Source organism: Oncorhynchus nerka, linkage group LG27, assembly GCF_034236695.1.
Source record: "Oncorhynchus nerka isolate Pitt River linkage group LG27, Oner_Uvic_2.0, whole genome shotgun sequence".
Taxonomy (NCBI): Eukaryota; Metazoa; Chordata; class Actinopteri; order Salmoniformes; family Salmonidae; genus Oncorhynchus; species Oncorhynchus nerka.
This window is the reverse complement of record NC_088422.1, coordinates 44901884-44928408: the sequence shown is the minus strand read 5'-3', so window position 1 is coordinate 44928408 and position 26525 is coordinate 44901884. Positions and strand designations below refer to the sequence as shown.

At 44.0% G+C, this 26525-nt stretch overlaps 1 long non-coding RNA gene across 1 annotated transcript; it reads right to left on the bottom strand.

Annotated features, from left to right (window-relative positions):
• Positions 1-927: 927 nt before the first annotated feature.
• LOC115111865 (uncharacterized) lies at positions 928-26525 on the bottom strand. The gene is made up of 3 exons (XR_003860847.2): positions 25436-26525; positions 8278-8389; positions 928-1933 (listed from the first exon to the last, which is right to left on the bottom strand). It is a non-coding gene; the product is annotated as an uncharacterized LOC115111865 (long non-coding RNA).

The following is a 26525-nucleotide window of genomic DNA, read 5'->3' as shown; positions in this document are numbered from 1 at the left end:
AAATGTTCCAGAGCTCTTTGCTTTTTCTTGCCATCATTGAGCCCATGCACATTCCATGTAATTAGTTGGATTTTGTTAGCCTTCTTTCACTGAAGAACCAGATAAAACATTTTAGCAGACATGTCATATGAGAGCGGTGGACATCCTACTGATATGGGAGAGTCATAGTATAAATATATAGTTATTGTATACATTACATTTATAGAACGTCTAACATGTAAGCTGAGCAAACATTTAACAGAGAACACACAAAAACACTTTTTTAGAGATTTTAAGCTCCAACTCCTCTCCTAATGTACCAAAAGTCTGTGGATTTTTTCAATATAAATACATTGGAGAAGTGGGGCTCTACTTGAGGAGAGTGGGTCCAGCAAAAGACTGAAGTGAGATGAGTGGAGGCACCACATATACTTCAGGGAAGCGTCTGATGCCCTCCCAGCCACCACACCCCAATCCGTCAGATAGAGCCCATCTCCACTCTCACCAATAACCACCATTGGATCTTTGCTATAATGACAAACACAGAATAATAATGACTTGACATCCTCTCCTAATCTGGCCAGAACGCATTCATTTTACAGCAGATTTGCAAGTCACGAAAATAAATACAATTATTTCCTAGGTTTCCTACCCCACCCAAGTCAAACTCATCCCAACCTCCCCTTTTCCCACCCTCTCCTCATCTCAGACACGTTTACAGCAATCCATACATTGACTTACTTGTCCATTCACATAAAACATATACAGTGGGGCAAAAAAGTATTTAGTCAGCCACCAATTGTGCAAGTTCTCCCACTTAAAAAGATGAGAGAGGCCTGTAATTTTCATCATAGGTGCACTTCAACTATGACAGACAAAATGAGAAAATAAATCCAGAAAATTACATTGTAGGATTTTTAATGAATTTATTTGCAAATTATGGTGGAAAAAAAGTATTTGGTCAATAACAAAAGTTTATCTCAATACTTTGTTATATACCCTTTGTTGGCAATGACAGAGGTCAAACGTTTTCTGTAAGTCTTCACAAGGTTTTCACACACTGTTGCTGATATTTTGGCCCATTCCTCCATGCAGATCTCCTCTAGAGCAGTGATGTTTTGGGGCTGTTGCTGGGCAACACAGACTTTCAACTCCCTCCCAAAATTTTCTATGGGGTTGAGATCTGGAGACTGGCTAGGCCACTCCACCAATTCTCTCACATCCTCTATATATATATACACCCTCCCTCACATATCCATTCATATACACCCGCACACATCCATAGAACAGTTGTTGACATATTTCCCCCTTTGAATAGTCTTATCAGTATCCTTGAGTAACATGGATGCCGGGAGTTGGGAAGCATGTGCAGGTGGTGAGCTTAATAATAATCAGAACAATACAAGAAACATGAGTAGCGTACAGACATGAAACACCTAGTCAATAATGCCTGGGGAATTAACCTAAGGGAGTGCCAGATAAAGGGTAGGTAATGAGTGAGGTAATGGAGTCTAGGTGTGCCTATTGATGAAGCGCAGATGCACTTAATGATGAATGCCAGGACCGGTGGTTAGTTCACCGGCAACGTCGAACACCGGAGGGGAGGAGCGGGAGTAGACGGGACAGTAGCCCTCACCCCCCGACGCACGGCTCCAGCCGCAGGACGGCCTGAGGACAAGGAGCGGGCCGAGTGGCGAAGATGGAAATCACGGATAATGTTGGGATCCAGAATGTCCTCCAACACCGCCTCTCTGGGCCGTACCCCTCCCAGTCCACCAGGTACTGGAGCTGAACCCCACGACATCGGGAGTCCAGTAGGGATCTGACCGCATAGGCAGGACCTCCCTTTACATCCAGGGGGGGAAGAGGGGTGTCATTGGGGACAGCATCAGCCAGGGGGGGCAGAGGGGTGTCATTGGGGACAGCATCAGCCAGGGGACCAGGAACCACCGGCCTGAGAAGGGAGACAAGAAAAGAAGGTGAGATAGGGTAGTCACTGGGAAGCTGTAACCTATATGTCACCTTGTTGAACCTCCGGAGAGCCTTTAACGGCCCCACATTTTGGGAGCTCAGCTTCTTGAAGGGCAGGCAGAGTGGGAGGTTCCTGGTAGAGAGCCAGACATGGGATGGGAACACGGGCGCCTCACTGCGGTTGCGATCCGCCTGCTCCTGCTGCCGATGGACGGCACACTTGAGCCTCACATGAGCTTCACTCCAAACTTCCTCTGCGCCTGGTGGAGGAGTGACATAATGATTTATGGGCGTATTCCACCCAAGGAAGGAATCAGGCCCACTTCCCCCACCGGTCCTAGCAGTGACTCCTCAGGAACCTCCCCAGCTCCTGGTTCATCCTCTCCACCTGCCCGTTGGACTGAGGCCGGTACCTGAAATTGAGGCTGACCGTCACCCCAATTTCTCCATGAAAGCCCTCCATACCTTGACGCGAATTGGGGGCCATGGTCGGAGACGATGTCCTTCAGAAGGCTATAGTGCCGGAAGACCTGCTGGAACAGTGCCTCAGCGAGAGAGGAATAAACAGGCATGATTTTGAAAATCTGTCGTCAACTGGTGGTGAAACCATCAGAGGAGGGGAGATCGGTAAAAAAGTAAATGGATGAGACCAGGGACGCTGAGGCACGGGAAGGGGAAGAAGCTTCCCCCCTGGAGCATGCCGGGGGGACTTAGTTTGGGCACACACAGAACATGTGTTGATGTAATGAATAACATCCTGCGCCAAGTTGGGCCACCAATACTTCTCGGAGAGAGATTGAATAGTAGGGGTGATCCCAGGATGTCCAGCGATGACAGCTGTGTGTGCCCAGGCCAACAGCCGCTCCCTTATCCCCATGGGAAAGTAGATGTGCTCAGGAGTCCAGGTAGTGGGTGCGGGTTCCCTCTCCAGAGCCTTTCGAATGTCCACATTTACATCCCAGACCACAGGGGATACGACTTGAGAGGGAACGGGAAGCAGGTCCTCCGGCATTCGTGTGACGAGTCCGTGATTCTCATCCTCGACCATGAGATGGTGGGGTTATGGTATTGGAGCCATGGGAGGCAGAGGATGATCTTTGTGAGCTGGTGCAATAGTGATGAAGACGGGAATATTCTCCTGATGAATGGACTCCATGGCGAGGGTGATTGGTGTGTTGATGTGTGTAATGGTTCCAGATCCTAGTTGTCGATTATCAAGGGCTTGGACCGGAAACGGAGGGGAGAGTGGGTATGAGGTGATATTAAAAGAGGAGGCAAGGGTCTGGTCAATAAAATTCTCCGCAACACCAGAATCCACTAGCGCTGTAGAAACAGTACATGAGGGACAGCCAGCTAGCGTGATCGACACTAAAAAGGGTCTGGCAGAAAATGATGAAGATGGGATACTCACACCTGTCCCAAGAGGTGGAAGGTCACGTGACCATCCCTCTGCTCTTGTGGATCACGAGTTGTGATGCACCGGACACTGCTGAAGTTGGTGCCCTCCTTGACCACAATAGAGACAGAGCCCCAGCTGTTTCCGTCTACGTCGTTCAGCCGCGGGAAGGCCTGTGACCCCTACCTCCATGGGTTCAGGCTCTGATACAGAGTAGTCAATGAAGGCGGGAGAGAAGGGATGAGGGTACCGATGCTCCTGAAGTTGGTTATCCAGACGGATGGCCATCGCGATGAGTGCGTTCAGGGAGAGTTTGTCATCTCGCCATTCCAGTTCCATCTGGACCTCCTCACGCAGTCCTCTTCTGAATAAGGTACAGAGCGCCGACTCATTCCATCAACTGGATGCTGCGACAGTCTGGAAGGTGAGTGCGTGCTCGGCAGCAGACTGGTCATCCTGCTGTCGTTGGAATAGGTGCTCACTTGCCCTCCGGTGGATGATCGAAGATACCTCTGAACAGACCCATGAACCCCTCATACAAATCCAGCTGCTCCTCTCCTCCCTCCCAGACAGCCGTAGCCCACTCCAACGCCCGCCCAGTCAGCAGAGAAATAACCGTGACAACCTTGGATCTCTTAGTGATAGGGGCTCCCATCTGATGCGCAAAATAGAGGGATCACTGGAGTAGGAAGCCATGGCATTTAGATGGGGTTCCATCATATTTATCTGGGAGGGACAGATGGGCATTGCTGACCTGGGTGGACTGCTGAATGGACTGGTGTGCTGGCTTGCTGGGTCCTCCCCGAGTTGAAGGCTATGTCTCTCGGGTATGTGACGTTGAAGTCTGCGAAGAACCTCATTCATAGCCTTCCCCAGTTGCGCCAGCTGGTCGTGGTGTTGACGAAGTAGGTATCCCTGTTCGTCGATCATCTGGGAGATGATTTGTTGAGGCAGTGCAGGTGGTGAGTTTAATAATAAACGGAACATCGAACAATACAAGAAACATGAGTAGCGTACATACACAAAACACCTAGTCAATATTGCCTGGGGAATGAACCTAAGGGAGTGCCAGATAAAGGAGAGGTAATGAGTTAGGTAATGTAGTCCAGGTGTGCCTATCGATGAAGCACAGTTGCACATAATGATGAATGCCAGGTGCACGTAATGATGGTTGCCAGGGCCGGTGGTTCGTAAACCAGTGACGTCGAACGCCGAGGGGAGGAGCGGGAGTGGATGTGGCACCATGTAGCTCGTTGTCATCGGCTACTTCTATCATTACTTTATAGAGAAGAGCAGTTACTTGGGGTAAGTAGAGGATAGAATTGTATTGAAAATAATATTGTTACAATATTGTTACGGGGTTTTAAGTATCACTGTATGTAGTGTACAGTTCCCTTTCAAACCCACAGCACTGCCGGGAAGTGGAGATGGGATTTTATCCCATTTTCCTTTAGTTGGCAGGTATTCTTTGCATTTCTTTCTCAGCATAGCAGACAGGTCCTGGACGAATAGAATGGTCTGGCCTTGGATTTTGATCTCCTTTCCCCCTTGTGCCTTCAGAATATTGACTTTGGTCTGATAGTTCCATAGTTTGAAGATTACTATGCGTGAGTATTTACCGTTCCAGATCCTCTGGTGATATACCCATGTCAAGTTCCTCTTATTTCAGTCTGACCACGTAACTGGAAAGGTCTCTTTCTCGTTGTTTGGTTTCTACATGTAACCACAGTTTTGCCAGTACAAAATGGAGCTACTCACACCCTATGCGTCCTATCGGTACGCGCATGTGCCTCCCACTCCTCTGTAGGCCAATTTTCACAAGTGTAAGGGGTTAAAGTAATTAAATACCAAGAAATTACATTAAATGTGCTGAAAATGTTACAAAGCCAAGCAACTATCCTGCACCATTCCCAGAAAGTACAGGACAGACACACTCTCACCAAGCTCAAAGAGACACATGGTTCTCAGAACGCTATGTGCTAACTGGGTGGCTAGCAAGCTAGCCAAAAACAATTGGTAGCTTGCTACTCATGACGAATTGACAGCTAGCCATCTACCTTATATTACATTAGATTTAGGTAGTTTTCGCCTCTTAAACTAGCTGGTAAGCGAGATTATTACAATTCACATATAGCTCGCTGAAAATTATGAAGTAAAACATTTGCACCTACTACTGTACCATACCCTGTTCAAAGGCACTTAAATATTTTATTTTGCCCATATACCCTCTGAATGGCACACATTCAAATAAAATTGTATTTGTCACTGGCACGGAATACAAAGTTATTTGGCTCGTCAGGTAGGCTCGTGTCACTGGACAATCCATGTCTCTATTTTCTCAAGAATTAAAAATCCTTTAATCTGTCTCCTCCCCTTCATCTACACTGATTGAAGTGGATTTAACAGGTGACATCAATAAGGGATCATAGCTTTCACCTGGTCAGTCTATGTCACGAAACACTCCATGCATGTTGAATAGACCAATTAGAGAGACATTCCTAATCATGTCATTCCCCAGGGTAAAGTGTGAGTGCAATGAGTCAAAGGTCATAAAGGTCATAAAGGTCCTTAGACCTATGGTGTTTTCACACTTGGTCCCTTTCAGCCAATTTGTGTGAACTCATTGTGGTTCACTTATTTTTTTGTGCAGTGTCAACACTCCAAAGGAACCCAGACCCTACAAAAGAGCCCCCAAAGCGAACCGAACAGAGACCATCTCAAGAGGTGGTCTACCGTGTTTGGTTCGCTTGAATTCCGCGACCCGGTTCCCTTTTTTAGGGCAATGTGAGCGCAAAGCTCCCCAGGTTCTCTTGTCATTATTCCTGCACCACACACTAGACTACTGAAACACAATTTCCACTGCCATAAACCCTCACATTGATGCCACAAAAGAGAGAAGATGATGATATGCAGGTTCACAGAAAAAAAACAGGTTCCGTTTTTGGATATTGACTAGCGATTGTCAAGGATGCACAGAAGTTCCAAAACATGTATTTTTAGTTCAGATTATTTGTTTGCAATATGTGACCTACAGGCTAAGAGTGCTTCGTACACGGTTTATTCGATTGTGAGGTTTGAATAATGTGAGAAGATGACAAGATATTTTGTCAGAATCGGGAACAAAATCAATTGTAGCTCTTAAAGGAGCAGTAGCCTATTTAATCTGCAGTCATTCTATTGCTATTTATTCTGTTACCAATCAAATGTACATGTTAATAGCATCTTCTGTATACAATTAGTATGTCTCATATGTTAAAGGTCTGGGTTCTTTTCTAAAAATGTAGCAATGTGAATGCAAAGAGGACAGACACACAAAATAGGTGAAGTGAACTGGCAAAAGAGTCCTCATTCAAACGGAAGGGCAGTGTGACTACAAAGAGAACTGAGGAATTTAGCTTTTTTTCACACCAGAGTTCAATTTAAAGAGGACTGAGATCGGTTCTTTTAAATAGGACTACATGTGAAAACACTCCTACACACCTGTGTCTCTGTAGCACCTCCGTCTGCTTTTCACTTGTCTAGAAACAGACAAGGCAGAATTTCACACTACTAATTATCTTGTCATGTATATGTCCTTTTAATGCACGACAATGAAAACCCAGGCATAATTGATCTAGCTACACATTATCACGCTGCACATAGCCACTCTTTTCCATTCCTAATTTCCCCTACTCATATGAAGAAGCACCCGAGCAATGGTCTTCCACATACAGTATCTTCATCCTGGGCTTTTCAAGCCATGATTAGAATCTGACCACGCAGACTGAACTGTGTGTCTCTTGTCATACCTGGGAGAGGAATAAGCAGATTGGGGAATGAAAATGCCGGAGCCGTCCATATCCTCCAACTGGAATGAGGGAATGATTAGGCTCAAAACATTTACAATGACATCATTTCCTTCTTCTGTTCAGTCGGGCCAAGGGGGGGGCTACATCACTGTAGGGGGTATGTGGCTCTCAAACAGAGACATCATGGGAGATACTACACTAGATGATGATGATAATGATAATGATGATTCTCGCAGCAGTGGTGTATGAGAGGCGAGAGGGATGCGGGGGACAGGGATGGTTGCAGTGTGACAGTAGGGGGTTGTTGACAGTAGGGAAGCTGTGTGATAGCTAAAATAACATCAGGCCCACAGAATGAGATTGGGCCCTAGTTCTGTCGGGCCTCAAACTGTCGCTTGATTACAGACAAACCACACACGCACACACACACACACACACACACACACGCACACTGAAGGGCTGACAGGGAAAGTGCCGCATCCTACACAATTGACTTGAGGTCAATCTGAGGCAGTTGACAGTGTCTCTCATAAGAAGTGTGTGTGTGTGTGCTTTTAGGCAGGGCTATTGTTTACAGCCCAGAGAAATAAGACTCCCTTTTCTCCATAAATTAATCAAAAAGTTCCAATCAGGACCATGTCCACTATGATGTAGGGTCCAGACCTGACCTAGTGTTTAAGTCATGCATAACAACACGCTGGCCAACTGCTCATCTGACTGCCAACCTAAGATCACAGTCACCAGCCGGCAGTCTGCCTCTCACCAAAACACACGCACACACCTGAAACCCTATATCCCAAAGACCAGTGAAATCACCAAACCTTGCCATCTCATCCTAATGCTGGCCAATGCGGAATGAGGGTTTACAATCTCTGTCTAGTCAGCCAATGAGTAGTATGAGGCATCTCTACATTTGGTGAAGTCTTGGCATACCTCATAATGCAGATCAACAAACACACTTAACACGCACACAGTGGGGTTACATTTGAAGGTTAAATTACAAAGGTGATGCTCCTTAATTTGTCTTATTTATATGGTTATATTTGTGTCCTTTGTAGCCTACTTGTTCCCAGAGAGGAACATTTCGAGCTGTTCCTCACACAGTGACCTGTCAAACAACCCCTTCAGTGTCGGAACACTTACATTGGCACAAGTAGTTCTGAGGATGTCTCTTTTCCTCTGTGTCACTTTCTGACAGTTCCTCTTTGGTCTTCATTCTCCTCTTGTCTGGACAGAAGTGTTCTGATCCAACAGTCTACAGAGAGAGGAGAGGAGACAATTCATAAGCGGACAGACAGAGCGTCTCTGTGATTGTAATAAGAGGGTTTTTATGGCAGGCCTGTGAAGCACAGCGACAATGTAAAGCTATGTCTCCAGCTCAATAGCACTCTGCAGTAAAATATGAAAAGTATTGATCTGGTTTTTACCTCAAACAGCTTAGCAAACACTTCCACACACTGAGCCAATAATGTCTCTGTAGCTAACCTTCAAACTCAATACGCTTTTCTTTACGTCACTCCGTTTCCCCCCCAAAAAATGAGAAAAAATAAGTTTGTCAGCGCAGACAGTGACCTCTGAGAGGCTGTATGTCAGAGGGTTCAAGTGAAGTGTCACTGATATATTTTATTTCATGCCAAAGTAGGAGTGATGAGGTTGGGCACAGGGGAGATAGGAGATATAGCCAGTGACCCGTACATCTCTCATACAGCCACTGAGAATCCTGCAACTGAACTTTCAAACAGATAACTTCAGAAACACACACACACACACACACAAACTGAAAATGTGCACATGCACACATACAAACACACACGCTCGCCTGTGAACCGAGAGAAGAAGGGGAGAGACAGTGTCGGGGTAAAGGAGGGTGAGGTGTAGAGTGATACACTTAAGAGCTAGGGTATGAAAGTGAGAAATCGTAGGGAGCAGAGGAATCGACAGAGCCATTTAAGAGCACACTCAGCACAGGTCCTAGGCCAGAGAAAATTGGTCCACAGAGGCCATGTCTGAAATCGGTCTTGCCTACTACTTACTAAAACTGCATACTGTGTACTAATTATACTACATACTATTTAGAACATACTGTGTAGTAAAAATGTATGTAGTACAAGCATTTCGTTACACCACAAGCAATTCGCTACACCCACAATAGCATCTGCTAAATATGTGTATGTAACCAATAAAATTTGATTTGAGTAAGCAGTAGTGGTGCTTGGATAAAATCACTGGCTATATTACAACCTGTGTTGTGATAACTGCGTTTTTTGCTCTGTAACCTGTTAATACATATGCCTTCCGGCAGTGATATATAAGCCTAAAGGCCAGGACAAGAAGACACAGTGGCAGAATAAATTCAACCACACCTTCGTTTTTTGTTGTTGTAAATTTTACCTCCTTTTCCATATCAATTTCGTGATTACGATCTTGTCTCATCGCTGCAACTCCACAACGGGCTCGGGAGAGGCAAAGGTCGAGTCATGCGTCCTCCGAAACATGACCAGCCAAGCTGCACTTCTTAACACCCGCCCGGTTAACCTGGAAGCCAGCTGCACCAATGTGTCGGAGGAAACACCATTCAACTGACAACCGAAGTCAGCCTGCAGGCGCCTGGCCCGCCACAAGCAGTTGCTAGAGCGTGATGAGCCAAGCCCCCCCGTCCAAACCCTCCCCCTAACTGGACGATGCTGGGCCAATTGTGCGCCTCCCTATGGGACTCCCGGTCACGGCCGGTTGTGACACAGCCTGGGTTCATTCCCAGGCAGGAGTGATGCCGCAACACTGGGATGCAGTGCCTTAGACCGCTGGGCCACTCGGGAGGCCACACACCTTTGTTTTATCACAAAATGGATAGCAACCGCTGTCCAGTGAAGTCCACAAAGCATATTGCAAGTACAGTAACAGACAGTTACATGACCTACAGCAAGTTAATGTTTCCAACATTTTCAAACCACTAAATAACTATTGATTTAGAACCACAGAGAGTTACCGCAAGTCTCAATAAAACAGGAGCTGCCTCCACTATTCCAGCACCATTTTAACTTCATCAAATCACCTATGCTTAGTCTAATACAGTGACAACTAGAAGATACCAAAAACTATTTGGTCCAATCAACGTAAGCAAAAATTATGTGGCTGTCCATGGTTCTGATTCCTGTGTGTGTGTGTGTGTGTGTGTGTGTGTGGTGTGTCTACGTTGTGCAAGTAGAAAAACATGTTGACTCACCCTACTTGTAGAGAAATGCCAATACCATCCTCTCTTTTCATGTTGACGAAACGGCCTATCACTGTCATACAGTACACAATTAAATGTTTGTTTTTTTGTCCTAGGCTACCTGGCTAAAATGTTTGCTCGCTAGCCTAACTTCCATTCCTTGGCAACGTTAGCTAGTTAACATTAGCCTTCTACATCTAGCTACATATTGAACTTCCATCCTCAAACCAGGGGAACAACAACTATGACTTAATGGCCTTTTGTGAGGATAGCCGTGTTGCAAGCACAGCTTCCTATGCAATCGTTAGGCAAGGCTAATTTAAGTGTAGGAAAGGATGAAACAGCGTCAGTGCCACCAGTAAGTACATATAGTAGTATACTCCCCTCGCACAGTCCCTGCTGTGACAATTGTCTCAAGGCTTCTGGAAGGAAATTCTGTCGGCATGCTCAACCGGTGTCGCTCATTCAGCCGAGATAAACTTTCCGAGCCTTCTCAGGTCTCTCCTCCACCCGTTATGGGATCCTCCCACCATTAGCTCTGACACATTGAAAACCCTAGTCATTGGCGACTCCATTACCCGCAATATTAGACTTAAAAAGAATAATCCAGCGATCATACACTGTTTACCCGGGGGCAGGGCTACCGATGTAAAGGCTAATCTGAAGATGATGCTGGCTAAGGCTAAAACTGGCGAGTGTAGAGAGTATAGGGATATTGTTATCCACGTCGGCACCAACGATGTTAGGATGAAACAGTCAGAGATCACCAAGCGCAACATAGCTTCAGCGTGTAAATCAGGTAGAAATATCGAGTAATTGTCTCTGGCCCCCTCCCAGTTAGGGGGAATGATGAGCTCTACAGCAGAGTCTCACAACTCTATCGCGGCTTGAAAACTGTTTTCAAAACTGCTCCCAAAATATAGAATTTGTAGATAATTGGCCCTTTCTGGGACTCACCCACAAACAGGACCAAGCATGGCCTGCTGAGGAGTGACGGACTCCATCCTAGCTGAAGGGGTGCTCTCATCTTATCTATGAACATAGACATGGCTCTAACTCCTCTAGCTCCACAATGAGATAGAAGGCAGGCCAGGCAGCAGGCTGTTAGCCAGCATAGTGGAGTCTTCCACTAGCACAGTCAGTGTAGTCAGCTCAGCTATCCCCATTGAGACCGTGTCAGTGCCTCGATCTAGGTTGAGCAAAACAAAACATGGCGGTGTTCGGTTTAGCTATCTCACTGGAATAAAGACCTTCTCCATTCCTGTCATTATTGAAACAGATTATGATATCTCACATCTTAGAATAGGGCTACTTAATGTTAGATCCCTCACTTCCAAGGCAGTCATAGTCAATGAACTAATCACTGATCATAATGTTAATGTGATTCGCCTGACTGAAACATGATTCAGGCTTGATGAATTTACTGTTAAATGAGACCTCTCCTCTTGGTTACACTAGTGACCATATCCCCCGCCCAGCAAATTTCAATTGACAAAAAAATGACTGTGTTTTTATCTTTTGAGCTTCTAGTCATGAAATCTATGCAGCCTACTCAATCATTTTTTATAGCTACTGTTTACAGGCTTGCTGGGCCATATACAGCGTTCCTCACTGAGTTCCCGGAACTCCTATTGGACCTTGTAATAATTTTTGGTGACTTAAATATTCACATGGAAAAGTCCACAGACCAAAAGGTCCAAAAGGTTTTCGGAGCCATCATCGTTTCAGTGGGTTTTGTTCAACATGTTTCCGGACCTACTGATTGCCACAGTCAGACCCCAACCGAGGATCATCAAAAGCGATGCTATAAATTCTCGGACAACCCAACAATTCCTAGATGCCCTTCCAGACTCCCTCCACCTACCCAAGGACGTCGGAGTACAAAAATCGGTTAACCACCTAACTGAGGATCTAAATTTAACCTAGCGTAATACCCTAGATGCAGTCGCACCCCTAAAAACAAAAAACATTTGTCACAATACATTTTCTCCCTGGTATACAGAAAATACCCAAGCCCGAAGCAAGCTTCCATAAAAAATTGGAATGAAATGGAGCTCCACCAAACTGGAAGTCTTCCGACTAGCTTGGAAAGACAGTACCGTGCAATATCAAAGAGCCTTAACTGTTGCTCTATCGTTCTATTTTTCCAACCTAATTGAGAACAAGAACAATCCCCTCCCAAAAAATTGATGCGGTCGCAAAGCTAACTAAAAAGCAGCATTCAACAAGAGAGGATAGCTTTCACTTCAACAGTGATACATTAATGAACTTCTTTGATGAAAAGATCATGATCATAAGAAAGCAAATTATGGAATACTCTTTGAAACTGCGTATTTCTCCAACGTTTAGTTGTCCTGCACAGAAGTACGAGGACCTAGGATCAATGGAGACACACAAGTTTTTTTAATCCTGTATCTCTTCACACATTCATGAAAATAGTCATTGCCTCTAAACCGTCAAGCTGCATACTGGACCCTATTCCAACTAAACTACTGAAAGACTTCCCGTGCTTGGCCCTCCTATGTTGAACATAATAAATGGCTTCCTATCCTCCGGATATGTACCAAACTCACTAAAAGTGGCAGAAATAAAGCCTCTCTTGAAAAAGCCAAACCTTGACATAGGAAAATGTAAAAAACTAAAATCAGCATACATCGAATCTCCAATTCCTATCAAAGACTTTTGAAAAAGCTGTTATCACAGCAACTCACTGCCTTCCTGAAGACAAATAATATATACAAAATGCTTCAGTCTGGTTTTAGACCCCATCATAGCACTGAGAATGCTCTCGTGAATGTGGTAAATGACCTTTTAATGTCGTCAGACCAAGGCTCTGCATCTGTCCTCGTGCTCCTAGACCTTAGTGTTGCTTTGGACACTATCGATCACCACGTTATTTTGGAGAGATTAGAAACCCTAATTGGTCTACAAGTTCTTGCCCGGTTTAGAGTGTATCTGTTGACAGGATATCAGTTCATCTCTGTGGATGGTTTGTCCTCTGACAAATCAATTGTAAATGTTGGCGTGCCTCAAGGTTCTGTTTTAGGACCACTGTTGTTTTCACTATATATTCTACCTCTTGGTGATGTCATTCAGAAACACAATGTCAACTTTCACTGCTATGTGGACGACACACAGTGGCACATTTCTGTGAAACATGGTAAAGCTCCAAAATTTCCCTCACCTGGAAGCCTGTGTTTCAGATATAAGGATGTGGATGATGGAAAATGTTTTACTTTTAAACTCGGACAAAACAGAGATGCTAGTTCTAGGTCCCAAGAAACAAAGAGATCTGCTGCTGGATCTGATAATGTATCTTGATGGTTGTACGGTCGTCTCAAATAAAACTGTGAAGGACCTCGGCGTTACTCTGGACTCTAATATCTCTTTTGACGAACATATCAAGAATATTTCAAGGACAGGTTTTTTCCATCTTCGTAACATTGCAAAAATATCCAAAAATTATGCAGAAAAGCTAATCCATGCTTTTGTCACTTCTAGATTAGACTACTGCAATGCTCTACTCTACAGCTACCTGGATAAAGCACTAAATAAACTTCAGTTAGTGCTAAACACGGGTGCTAGAGTCCTGACTAGAACCCAACAAATGTATCATATTACTACAGTGCTAGCCTCTCTACGTTGGCTTTCTGTAAAGGCTAGGGCTGATTTCAATATTTTACTGCTAACCTACAAAGCATTACATGGGCTTGCTCCTACCTATCTCTCCGATTTGGTCCTGCTGTACATACAGTGCCTTGCGAAATGATGTTATGGCTTTAGAAGCTTCTGATAGGCTAATTGACATAATTTGAGTCAACTGAAGGTGTACCTGTGGATGTATTTCAAGGCCTACCTTCAAACTCAGTGGCTCTTTGCTTGACATAATGGGAAAATCAAAATAAATTAGCCAAGACCTCAGAAAACAATTGTAGACCTCCACAAGTCTGGTTCAGCCTTCGGAGCAATTTCCATATGCCTGAAGGTAATCATGTTTATCTGTACAAACAATAGTACGCAAGTATAAACACCATGGGACCATGCAGCCATCATACCGCTAAGGAAGAACACACATTATGTCTCCTAGAGATGAACGTATTTTGGTGCGAAAAGTGCAAATCAATCCCAGAACAGCAGCAAAAGACCTTGTGAAGATGCTTGAGGAAACAGGTACAAAAGTATCTATATCCACAGTAAAAACTAGTCCTATATCGACATAACTTGAAAGGCCGCTCAGCAAGGAAGAAGCCATTGCTCCAAAACTGCCATAAAAAAGACAGACTACGGTTTGCAACTGCACATGGGGACAAAGATCGTACTTTTTGGAGAAATGTCCTCTGGTCTGATGAAACAAAACCAGAACTGTTTGGCCATAATGACCATCGTTATGTTTGGAGGAAAAAGGGGAAGGCTTGCAAGCCGAAAAACACCATCCCAACTGTGAAGCACAGGGATGGCAGCATCATGTTGTGGGGTGCTGCAGGAGGGACTGGTGCAGTTCACAAAATAGATGGCATCATGAAGGAGGAAAATTATGTGGATATATTGAAGCAATGACATCAGTGTCATGACATTGGCCTGGGGGGTAGGTTTATGACAGTCATAAATACCTCTTCCCCCTTTTTCCTCTCTCTACCCTACTGAGGTTACATTTGCAAAACCCGTGGTTAACATAGAGACTCTGGGAACATCAGTAGGTGGGGGAAAATGAACTATATTCTGGTAATCCGAACAATTGAACATATGCGGTGGTACTTAATGAATATGATGTCAGTTCGGTTGTCATCTGAGACATTCTCATCAATGGTAAGATGGCATAAACTCTACAGTGGAAAATCTACACATCAGTTATTGGATTCACATGTTGTTTAATTTAAATGTTTGAATATGAAATTATTTGTGATTGGATGAAATGTGATTTTAGCTTCTAAAATGTGAGATGTGGGTTTTCATAAGATCGGGCTGCTCACTCAGTGGCCCGCCCACATGAAGAGACATAGGTTGTAAACTATGAAACACACCCCTTTTCTCCCTTCCTATATAAAGCCTTGACGACAATAGAACTTTCTGTTCCGGGGATGTAGGACGACGGTCCAATGTCAGAATGGTTCAGATAATAACTACAGAACGAAGCCAACATCAGCATGAGCTTTGGTTGCGAATGGTATGAACTTTGAACTCTTATTCACTACAGAAGTGATACCTCCTAGCCGTTGAGTTAGCCACAGCAGATGCAACGAGGGTTAGGAAGGAACAGACAGAGTATCCCGTCTATCACCCAACGACGTTACTACAACGTATCCAATTGACAATCAGATACATTCTTCAAAGGCCTCGGCTTGGCAACACGGCCTTCCATCTACCATCAACCTACCGAAGCGCAGCTCAGAGTAAATATTTATTGTTTTTTCCTTTTCCAAATGGGTGATAATTTAGAATGCATAAGATACTGTTTTTACAATAGCACAGCTTATTCCCTTTGTTCCTCAGTCTTCCCGCTCCTTCACTCAACCCAGCCCCTTTTCTTTTGTGTAACAAGCTGTCATATCTGTCCCGCCCACTAAGGACGTTTTCCTTTATGATGTAATTTGGACTCAAGTTATGATTTAATTATGTGTATGTGTAATTCTGTGTGATTAGTTAGGTATTTAGTAAATAAATAATTAAACCCAATTTTGTATTGCTGATTCAAATTGTTAGCCAGGGTTCGTGCAGATACAGTGCCTTGCAAAAGTGGCTGAATAATATTGCACGCCCAATTTTTCAGTTTTTGATTTGTTAAAAAAGTTTGAAATATCCAATAAATGTCGTTCCACTTCATGATTGTGTCCCACTTGTTGTTGATTCTTCACAAAAAAATACAGTTTTATATCTTTATGTTTGAAGCCTGAAATGTGGCAAAAGGTCGCAAAGTTCAAGGGGCCGAATACTTTCGCAAGGCACTGTACCAACACGTATGCTATGGTCACAAGACGCAGGCCTCCTTAATGTCCAGTAGGTCCTACGATTCAGTGTAGTCTGGCCCAGGGGCTCGAAGGGAAACGCCCATGCTGTCTCTACTTGGCCCTCTCTCCACTGGATCCTCCGACCCTATTAGGGGGCTGAGTCACTGGCTTACTAGTGCTCTTCCATGCCATCCCTAGGAGGGGTGCGTCACTTGAGTTTGTTGAGTCAAATACATGATCTCCCTGTCCAGTTCTTCGCCCCCTCAGGCTCGTGCGGTGGAGATCTTTGTGGGCTACACTCAGCCTGGTCTCAAGGTAGTAAGTTGGTGGTCTGTTGATATCCCTCTAGTGGTGTGGGGGCTGTGCTTTGGCAAAGTGGGTGGGGTTATGTCCTGCCTGGTTGGCCCTGTCTGGGGGTATCGTCGGACAGGGCCACAGTGTCCCATGACCCACCCCTGTCTCAGTCTCCAGTATCTATGCTGCAATAGTCTATGTGCTGGGGGGGCTAGGGTCAGTCTGTTATAGCTGGTGTAATTCTCCTGTATTATCTGGTGTCCTGTTTGAATTTATGTACGCTCCCTCTAATTCTCTCTCTCTCCTTCTCTCCCTCCCCTCCCGGAAGACCTGAGTCCTAGGGTCATGTCTCCGGACTACCTAGCCTGATGACTCCTGGCTTTCCCCAGTCCACCTGGTCATGCTGCTGCTCCAGTTTCAACTGTTCTGCCTGCGGCTAGGGAACCCTGACCTGTGAACGGCAGGTCAGGGTTGAAGGAAATTTTTCCTTCTATGCTATGGGTGGCAACAATGTCAGAACCAGACAGCATCAGATAGATGGCCTACAAGTAGAGACAAAGGGGTGCTGTTTCGCTCACCCAGATGCATTCTCGTGTGAGGTACATTCAGCCTCTTGCGAATTGAAGGAAAATGATGAAACAGAGAGACGAAAGATAAATATTTGTATGTTTTTGTATTTTTTTTATTGGTCATGTCACTGGCAGTAAGCAATCAACAATCAACATACTAAAACCCTTTTGTTGTCCCCTTTTCATTATCAGCAGCTGTCAAATGCGTGGGTCTGAAAAGACGATTCTCTTCCTCAATAGAAAGAACAAATTTGTATTAGATGTAAAGCTGAAACGAGTATGACATCCTGGCATTCAAAGCATACTCAATTTTTCTAATTCTATTTTGACATACCCCCCAAATGCCTAATATTTATAACTGAAGAATGGGCATTCCAACACAGCCACATATTCTAGATCAGAGAAAACTAGTCCATAGAGAGGAGCTCAGAAGGAGAAACACCCAGGATCTTTGAGAGCTAGAGAAACACAGATCTAGGATCAGCTCAAGATCAGAGGAACAAGGTCCAGAGAGAGGTTCACGGAAAGTCACCCAGACAGTTACAGATCCTAGATCAGACAGAGCTGGTCCACAGAGAGAGAGATACACCCTGCACACATATCCCAGATGATATATTAGATCAGAAAGAACTAGTTCACAGCGATGGTTGACTTGTGGACTTGAACTGCAATGCTCTGACACACAGAGCCAATATTATACAGCAACATGAAGTTCAATGGCCATTTTCATCAGGAGCCAAGCAGGTCTGGGGATAAGAAGTATAGCACCACATATCCCTCTGATACAATAGGTTTAGGTGGAGTTGCACCTTAGAGACTGTTCCTTTCCCTTGGAGAACGCACCTTTCCCTTGGAGACTGCACCTTACCATTGGAGACCGCACCTTTCCCTCGGAGAACGCACCTTTCCCTTGGAGACTGCACCTTCCCCTTGGAGACTGCACCTTTCCCTTGGAGACAGCACCTTACCTTTGGAGACCGCATCTTTCCCTCGGAGACCACACCTTACCCTTGGAGAACGCACCTTTCCCTTGGCGACTGCACCTTTCCCTTGGAGACTGCACCTTTCTCTTGGAGACCGCATCTTTCCCTCGGAGACCGCACCTACCCTTGGAGAACGCACCTTTCCCTTGGAGAACGCACCTTTCCCTTGGAGAACGCACCTTTCCCTTGGAGAACGCACCTTTCCCTCTGAGAACGCACCTTTCCCTTGGAGACTGCCCTTACCCTCGGAGACCGCTTCTTTCCCTCGGAGAACGCACCTTTCCCTTGGAGACCGCACATTTCTCTTGGAGACTGTACCTTTCTCTTGGAGAATGCACCTTACCCTTGGAGAACGCACCTTTCCCTTGGAGACCGCACCTTTCCCTTAGAGACCGTACCTTACCCTTGGAGAACGCACCTTTCCCTTGGAGAACGCACCTTTCCCTTGGAGAACACACCTTTCCCTTAGAGACCGCACCTTTCCCTCGGAGACCGTACCTTTCCCTTGGAGAATACACCTTATCCTGCACCTTAGAGACTGCTGCCCTATGCACATAAAGTCACTGAACACTGGTCACTTTAATAATGTTTTTCCCAATTTATATGTATATAGTGTATTATAAAAGGGTTGTGTCTCTAGCCCTCTAAGCAGCTGGATTAACAACGGGCCGTGAGGCTATTGATGTTATTGAGCGACCGGTCTGATGAATGCAGTTTGGATGGCGTGGGAGTCTGCAGTGTATCTGGGACTGCTGCTTGTTAGTTAACCACTGCAGACAGAGGAGAGGTGTGTGTTTATGTGTGTACCATACGTGCATGCGTGTGTTCTCATAACACGTTTTAATCTGAATAGGGAGGATATCTGATGGATTCCATAGCAACCTACCATACAAATAATTGCCAAAAAATAAAATACACGTTTCCTGTATTTGACATTGCGTTAGCCATAAGAAGTTGTATCGTTTGTGTTTCATAGGCACCATTTGTTTTCTAATGGAACCAGGTGTCTGTGTTAATGTTTCTTAACGCACCTTTCTGTTAGCCAGTCATCTTTTTACAGCTCTGTGTGAGCTGCAGGAGAATCAGTGGAGTGTTCAACTACCACTCTGTCGGCATTGTAATGCCACTAAAAGTTCATCTCAAAACAATGTCTGGCTACTGTGCAGTTAAATACAAATATGGTACTTGAATTGAAAGCCAGTCAATTTGTCCATGTCCTTCTGCAATGAAATGGTCTTCATTGCTATAGATGTTCCAATGTGTAACAGTCATGGACTTTGGAAGCCTTTATATCTGTATCAGGTTGTTGCTTCATCATTTCCCATCGCCTATTCTCTAGATCAGTGGTTCCCAAACTTGTTATAACCCTTCAAACATTCAACCTCCAGCTGCGTACCCCCTCTATAGCACCAGGGTCAGTGCACTCTTAAAATGTTGATACATTAAGTAAGGGTAAGGTGCATTCTCCAAGAGAAAGGTACAGTCTCCAAGTGTGAGTTTTTGTCACAACCCGGCTCGTGGGAAGTCACAAAGAGCTCTTATAGGACCAGGGCACAAATAATAATATAATAATAATAATCAATAATTTTGCTATTTAACCATCTTACATATAAAACCTTATTTGTTCATCGAAAATTGTGAATAACACCACCGGTTAATGAGAAGGGTGTGCTTGAAAGGATGCACATACCTCTGCAATGTTGGATTGTATTGGAGAAAGCCTCAGTCTTAAATAATTTTCCACACATAGTATGTGCCTGTATTTAGTTTTCATGCTAGGGAGGGCCGAGAATCCACTCTCACATAGGTACGTGGTTGCAAAGGGCATCAGTTTCTTAACAGCGCGATTTGCTAAGGCAGGATACTCTGAGCACAGCCCCATCCTGGTATGTTGTGTTAGCTAATCCAAGAAGGCCAGCATCCCAGAGTCGCCTCTTCACTGTTGATGTTGAGACTGGTGTTTTGAGGGTACTATTTAATGAAGCTGCCAGTTGAGGACTTGTGAAGGCATATGTGTCTCAATCCACAGTTCGAGACAGTTTGCGCTGTTCTGTGAAGGGAGTACTACACAGCGTTGTGCGAGATCTTCAGTTTCTTGGCAATTTCTCGCATTGGAATAGCCTTCATTTCTCAGAACAAGAATAGACTGACGAGTTTCAGAAGAAAGTACTTTGTTTCTAGCCATTTTGAGCCTGTAATTGAACCCATAAATGCTGATGCTCCAGATACTCAACTAGTCTAAAGAAGGCCAGTTGTATTGCTTCTTTAATCAGAAAAACAGTTTTCAGCTGTGCTAACATCAAAAGGGTTTTCTAATGATCAATTAAGCTTTTTAAAATGATAAACTTGGATTAGCTAAGCCAACGTGCCATTGGAACACAGGAGTGATGGTTGCTGATAATGGGCCTCTGTACACCTATGTAGATATTCCATTTTTAAAAATCAGCTGTTTCCAGCTACAATAATCATTTACAACATTAACAATGTCTACACTGCATTTCTGATCAATTTTATGCTATTTTAATGGACAAAAATGGGATTTTCTAAGTGACCCCACATTGTTGAAAGGTAGTGTAAAAATATATATTTTTATGTGAATTACATTTTGATTTGGCGTACCCCCCGACGGCATTGCGCGTACCCCTGGGTATCCCAATTTGAGAATACCTGCTCTAGATAAAAAACTGCACATTCGCATACCTCTGTGCACACTGATACGCTCACCTAATTGCGTGCATCACACACAGACATATGCATACAATCAAATAGGCTGCCAATTTATTTTCTAATATATACACACAACAGGACTATTTATCGTCCTGTGGGCGTAATCAAATGAATTCAATGTTAAGTTCATGGGGCTTACACATATTTGTCTAGATTCCTTTCTCAGAGAGCGAGACAGAACCAATTCACTATTTCTTTCTCTGGTGAGCCACATACAGTATGCTATTGAGACAAGTAACTCCTCTGACCAAGAATGACCTTTTCCTCCCAGCCATTTGTTCTAAAGCTAAGTCATTCGTGTGACATAGAAATAACATAGAAAATCTGCTCTCTCTCTCTGACATACCTAATCAAAGAACAAAATCAAACAGCGCCTCTGAAATGTGGTAAGGGCGGGAGAGGACCAAGATATGCAAGACAGAAAGAATATCCCCTGTGGAAGAAGTGGTTGGATAACAACAAGTTGGAGGAGTTCATTTTCCTTTATGAAAGCGATCTGTTATCGTCCGCCCAGCGAAGCAGAAAGCGAACATACCAGCAACACAGTACCTTGGCTCCCAAACACGGTGGCCAGGCCAATAATCTAACAGTGATACTTCGTTGACTATTGGCTCATCTTTCATTTCTTCCTTAAACTCGTCTTTAACTAAAACTGCTCCCCTGATCCAGAAGGAGTAGGATCCCCAGTGGACAAAATGTGGCATATCACGTCTTACTCACGTGCAACACATGTACAGGTAACTACCAAAATAAAGGAAACGCCAACATAAAGTGTCTTAATAAGGGCATTAGGCCACAACGAGCCAGAACAGCTTGCTGCTTCATAACCCCCCTGGACTATTGTCTAGATACACACCTGAACTATAAAGTTAATGGCAACGCTGCACATTAACAAGAAGGGAGGAAGGAGACCAAATTAACCGCCTTGAAATGACGTCACGTCTGTCACCTCCTCTGGTTTCCTTTCAACTCTCCCTCTGGGCAGAAGTCGAGTTCCTTTCAACTGTTTGAGAAGAATGGTTGTGAGGAGACAGCCTGTCAGTCCTTTTACCACAGAAACATATTTCCTGAATGGGTTTGCCTGTTGTTCATGGCATTACAATGGAGGGAGGAGGGAATGGCTGGACAGGAGGGATGAGGTCGGTCACGTCGCCCATAGTCTCAGTCATAGTCTCAGTCAGTCAGTCTCTCTCTCGAAATTAAAACATACACACACAGGCTTATTGTGAGATGTGTTAAACATTCAGATAAAGATCCCCTTCTATTCAATGAAATCATGCTATAAAAATGTCTGTTATACAAGAGAACAATAACTAAAAACTAAAGAAAGTTGAATATGCCTTAATTCTCACGTAGCTATCCAAGTTGGTGGAAGAGTTCTGAGTAGAGGCTTTACATTCTTAGAAAGAAAAGGTGCTACCTAGAACCTAAAAGGGCTCTCCTATGGGGACAGTCGAAGAACCCTTTTGGAAGCCTTTTTTCTAAGAGTGTAGTTCAGGGTCTACTTTGAGGACAACTCATGAGGACAGTCAAATATGCAACATTTGGAGAGACAAAAAGGTGGGATGTAAACGATGTGGATCAAAGTCAAGATCAGCTCTAGATGGAAGAGATGTATCCCATTTGACTACAGTGTACAACACAGGCCTACTATTGCCTTCCAGCTGAACTGTAAACAATAAACAATATCCTGTCTTATACACTTGTCTTTGTTGTCAATAACTTGATGTTTACCTTTTAACCAATGGGAAGGCAGATGCAGATTTACAAGCATTTCACGACACTCGCATTAACATCTGCTAACCATGTGTATGTGACAAATCAAATTTGATTTGATGAAGAGTAGAGCTGTAGTACTCACACATTGTTTTAAACCTTCCCAAGTGGCTACTTCAAGACAAGAGACTATTACCCACAAAATAATCCTGTTCAGATGAACTACAATTAGCATAATCTTCAATAACAACAGCGAGAGTGTAGAATATAGATGATTGTGCTCTCCTCCCGTGTTCTGTCACTGGTCTGGTAACGTGTCTTGTAATGTTCAAAACGTATCTTATAAAGAGACATAGCATGTTAAAGTGGTTCACACTCGTTATTCACAGGTTAATCTGCAAACCAATGTGAGGGAATAGCCACCGTATGGTCTATTAATTCAACACCTCTCACAGTCTGACTGGCATTTATACAGCTGGCCTTTTGAAGGGCTTTCAACTCCTGTTTCTACTCCAACACACACATGAGGACAGGCACACCAGTACACACACACATACATCACGGTCGCACAGAATCACTTCACACCAGCGGGGCCAACCTGGACTCAGGGGTAGATGTAACATAGTAAATGTAAATCCAGAATCTTGTTTTGTATGGTATGTGTTAAGTTGTAGACGTCCATCATCCATTTCGTATGAAATGTTATGAATTACAATTCATATTTTTTGTTACGAATTGCAATTCGTACATTACATTTTTGTGGCTAACGTTAGCTAGGTGGCTAATGCTAACGTTAGCTAGGTGGCTAATGTCAGCTAGGCTAGGGGATAAGGTTAGGAGTTAGGTTAAAGGATTAAAGTTAGGGTTAGGGGAAGGATAAGCTAACATGCTAAGTAGTTGCAAAATAGCCAAAAAATTGATAAGTAGCTAATTAGCGAAAATGCTATGATGAAATTCGAACATGCTGTTTGCGTTATATGCCGACCCATCCCATCAACCACCCTACTTCAGTTTCTGCCTGAAGTAACATTGTATTTTATAACCATACCAAACTTAACCTATCATACTTTTAATTTTTTTATTTTTTATTTAACTAGGCAAGTCAGTTAAGAAGAAATTATTGTTTACAATGACAGCCTAGGAACAGTGGGTTAGCTGCCTTTTTCAAGGGCAGATCGACAGATTTCTACCTTGTCAGCTCGGGGATTCAATCCTTTCGGTTACTGGCCCAGCGCTCTAACCACTAGGCTACCTGACGCCCCATATCTGCCGCTACCTGCCGTAACATTTCATTTGAATGTCTCGAATTTACATTTACTATGTTACGTCTAATCAATGAGACCAGGCCTTCAGGCCCCTCCCAGCCCTTGGCCCCTGCCCTGGGAAATCACCCAGCCCCTGTCCAGCCAGCAGGCCGTGAAACATGGAGACCAGTGTGGGGTGAGTAGGTTGTATAGGGGCTGGGGCACAGGGGAAAGCGTGGCCTTGAGAATGTGTCCGTCACGCTTCAGGTCTCAACGACCCAATCTGTTCCATTGATTCTGAGAGACTGGACTGTAACAGTGGAGGAGTGGGGAGTGACATGTCATACCGTTGGCTCTAATATGCCAACATTCAGACATGGCTAGGAGACTACAGCCGCCGCCCAGCCATCTGTTGCTTTAAAATAGAGGCTTGGAATAAACCACAAAAAGGTCTGGAAAGCTTGCCAGATCTGTGAGATCATGTTAAAAAGAGAAAACAATAGTTATTATATCACACTTTGAATGAAAATGCAGTCAATTGTAACAATGTGCAAATCAAACCAGAGCATTTGGTTTTTAACTCGAGCCAAAATGGAAATATCTGCATGATGAGACTTGAGCAACTCCCCTGTTGGATGATTCCATCTATTCATTCCGTTTCCCCTGTAGTCATCGAAGCTGTTTTAATAACACAGAGGAGTGATGAAATGGAGCAATTACACATCCATTTGTGCTATTCAGGTGAATCCAGGTGTAAAATTTCCAATCTGCTCACCGGCTGTAACTCTAATTCCTTCTGATTTCACATTGATGTTGCCTGTTAGATGACAATATCCTAAATACAAAGCAATGTGATACAACATATATCTATTTAGCAATAGATGAGATTTAGAGAATAGGCTCTTTAAAAAGCGCCATATAAGGAGTGTACAAAACATTAAGAACACCTGGTCTTTCCATGACAGACTGACCAGGTGAAAAGCTATGATCCCTTATTTATGTCACTTGTGAAATCCATCTCAATCCGTGTAGATGAAGGGCAAGAGAAAGGTTACAAGAAAGATTTTAAGGCCTTGAGACAGATGTGTCAAGAACTGCAATGCTGCTGGAGTCTTCACGCTCAATAGGTCCCCGTGTGTGTCCACCACCCAAAGGACATCCGGCCAACTTGACACAACTGTGGGAAGCTTTAGGGGTCAACATGGGCCAGCATCCCTGTGGAACGCTTTCAACACATTGTAGAGTCCATGCCCCGGTGCAACTCAATATTAGGAAGGTGTCTTTAATGTTTTGTACCCTCAATGTATACAGACATATTATTTGAACACAGAGGGCACAACAAAGCAGTAAAACAACCTTGAGTTTGACAATGTACAATATCAAAATATCACATTATAAAACAATACAATTAGCTTTCATTGTGATAGCTAGTACACAGTGTTCAATTTGATGTTTCTATTTAGCTGTTGGGGAAATAAAAACGTCCATCCGAAGAATGAGAAACATTTTTTTTTTTTTTTATGACAACAGATAGCCTGAGTCATTTCCCAACGGGCGGTAGATTAATTTTCATTTGGGAAACAGTTTGTGTGTATAAATATTCATTACCCACCTTGAAAAGGCATGGAGCCCTTTGTAGCCCCAGTCAATGGAGACAGGCCTCCCTTCCCTCCCTCTACCACTGCAGCTGGGCTTAGACCCACTTCCAACACACGACCTTTACAGCCTAAAACAAAGATTTGCACAATTAACTACTTTTAAATGTCACCAACCGCCAAATCTGCATATCAACGCCAGACCTTGCATAGAAATGAGGGCGTTTTTAAAAGAGTAAATGTTTTCCCTTCATTTCACCCTAAATGGGGTTCTTTCTCTGGTTTTATGAGAGAGAAGAAAATGTAAATGTCAACATATCTAGTTGCGTTATCCTTCTGCTGCTAATTAACCTTTGTGGTTATGGGGGGCTAGGCTCAGCTCTGGCTTAACACTGCAATTAACACCATGACCACCCTGAAAGACTGAGCTAGAGACTGACACGCTAGCCAATGACAGAGCAGGGTGGGTGTTGAGGAGGATTAAAGAAACAAAGTCTGATTTTGGATAAGGTGTATGTGTCCCTTCAGTAGTAACTGTTAGTAGCGCTTGTGTTTGGTCTCTAAGCCAAATCAAATGTTATTTGTCACATGCGGCGAATACAACCGTGAAATGCTTACTTTACAAGTCCAGTGCAGTTCAAGAAAGAGAGTAAAGAAAATATTGACTAAATAAAGTCAAATTAAAATAGAAAGCAACACAATAAAAGAACAATAGAGGCTATATACAGGGGGTGCCGGTACCGAGTCTATGTGCGGGTGTACAGGTTAGTCGAGGTAGTTTGTACATGTAGGTAGGGTTAGTGACTATACAGTACATATATAATAAACAGTGAGTAGCAGCAGTGTAAAAACAAAAAGGGGTGGGTGGGTCAATGTAAACGGTCCTGCTGGCCATTTGATTCATTGTTCAGCAGTCATATGGCTTGGGGGTAGAAGCTCTTAAGGAGCCTTCTGGATCTAGACTTGGCGCTCGGGTACCTCTTGCCAATGTTTTGGGCCTTCCTCTGACACCGCCTAGTATATGCAGCACCAGTCAAAAGTTTGGACACACCTACTCATTCAAGGGTTTATCTTCTATTCTTACATCAAAACTATGAAATAACACAT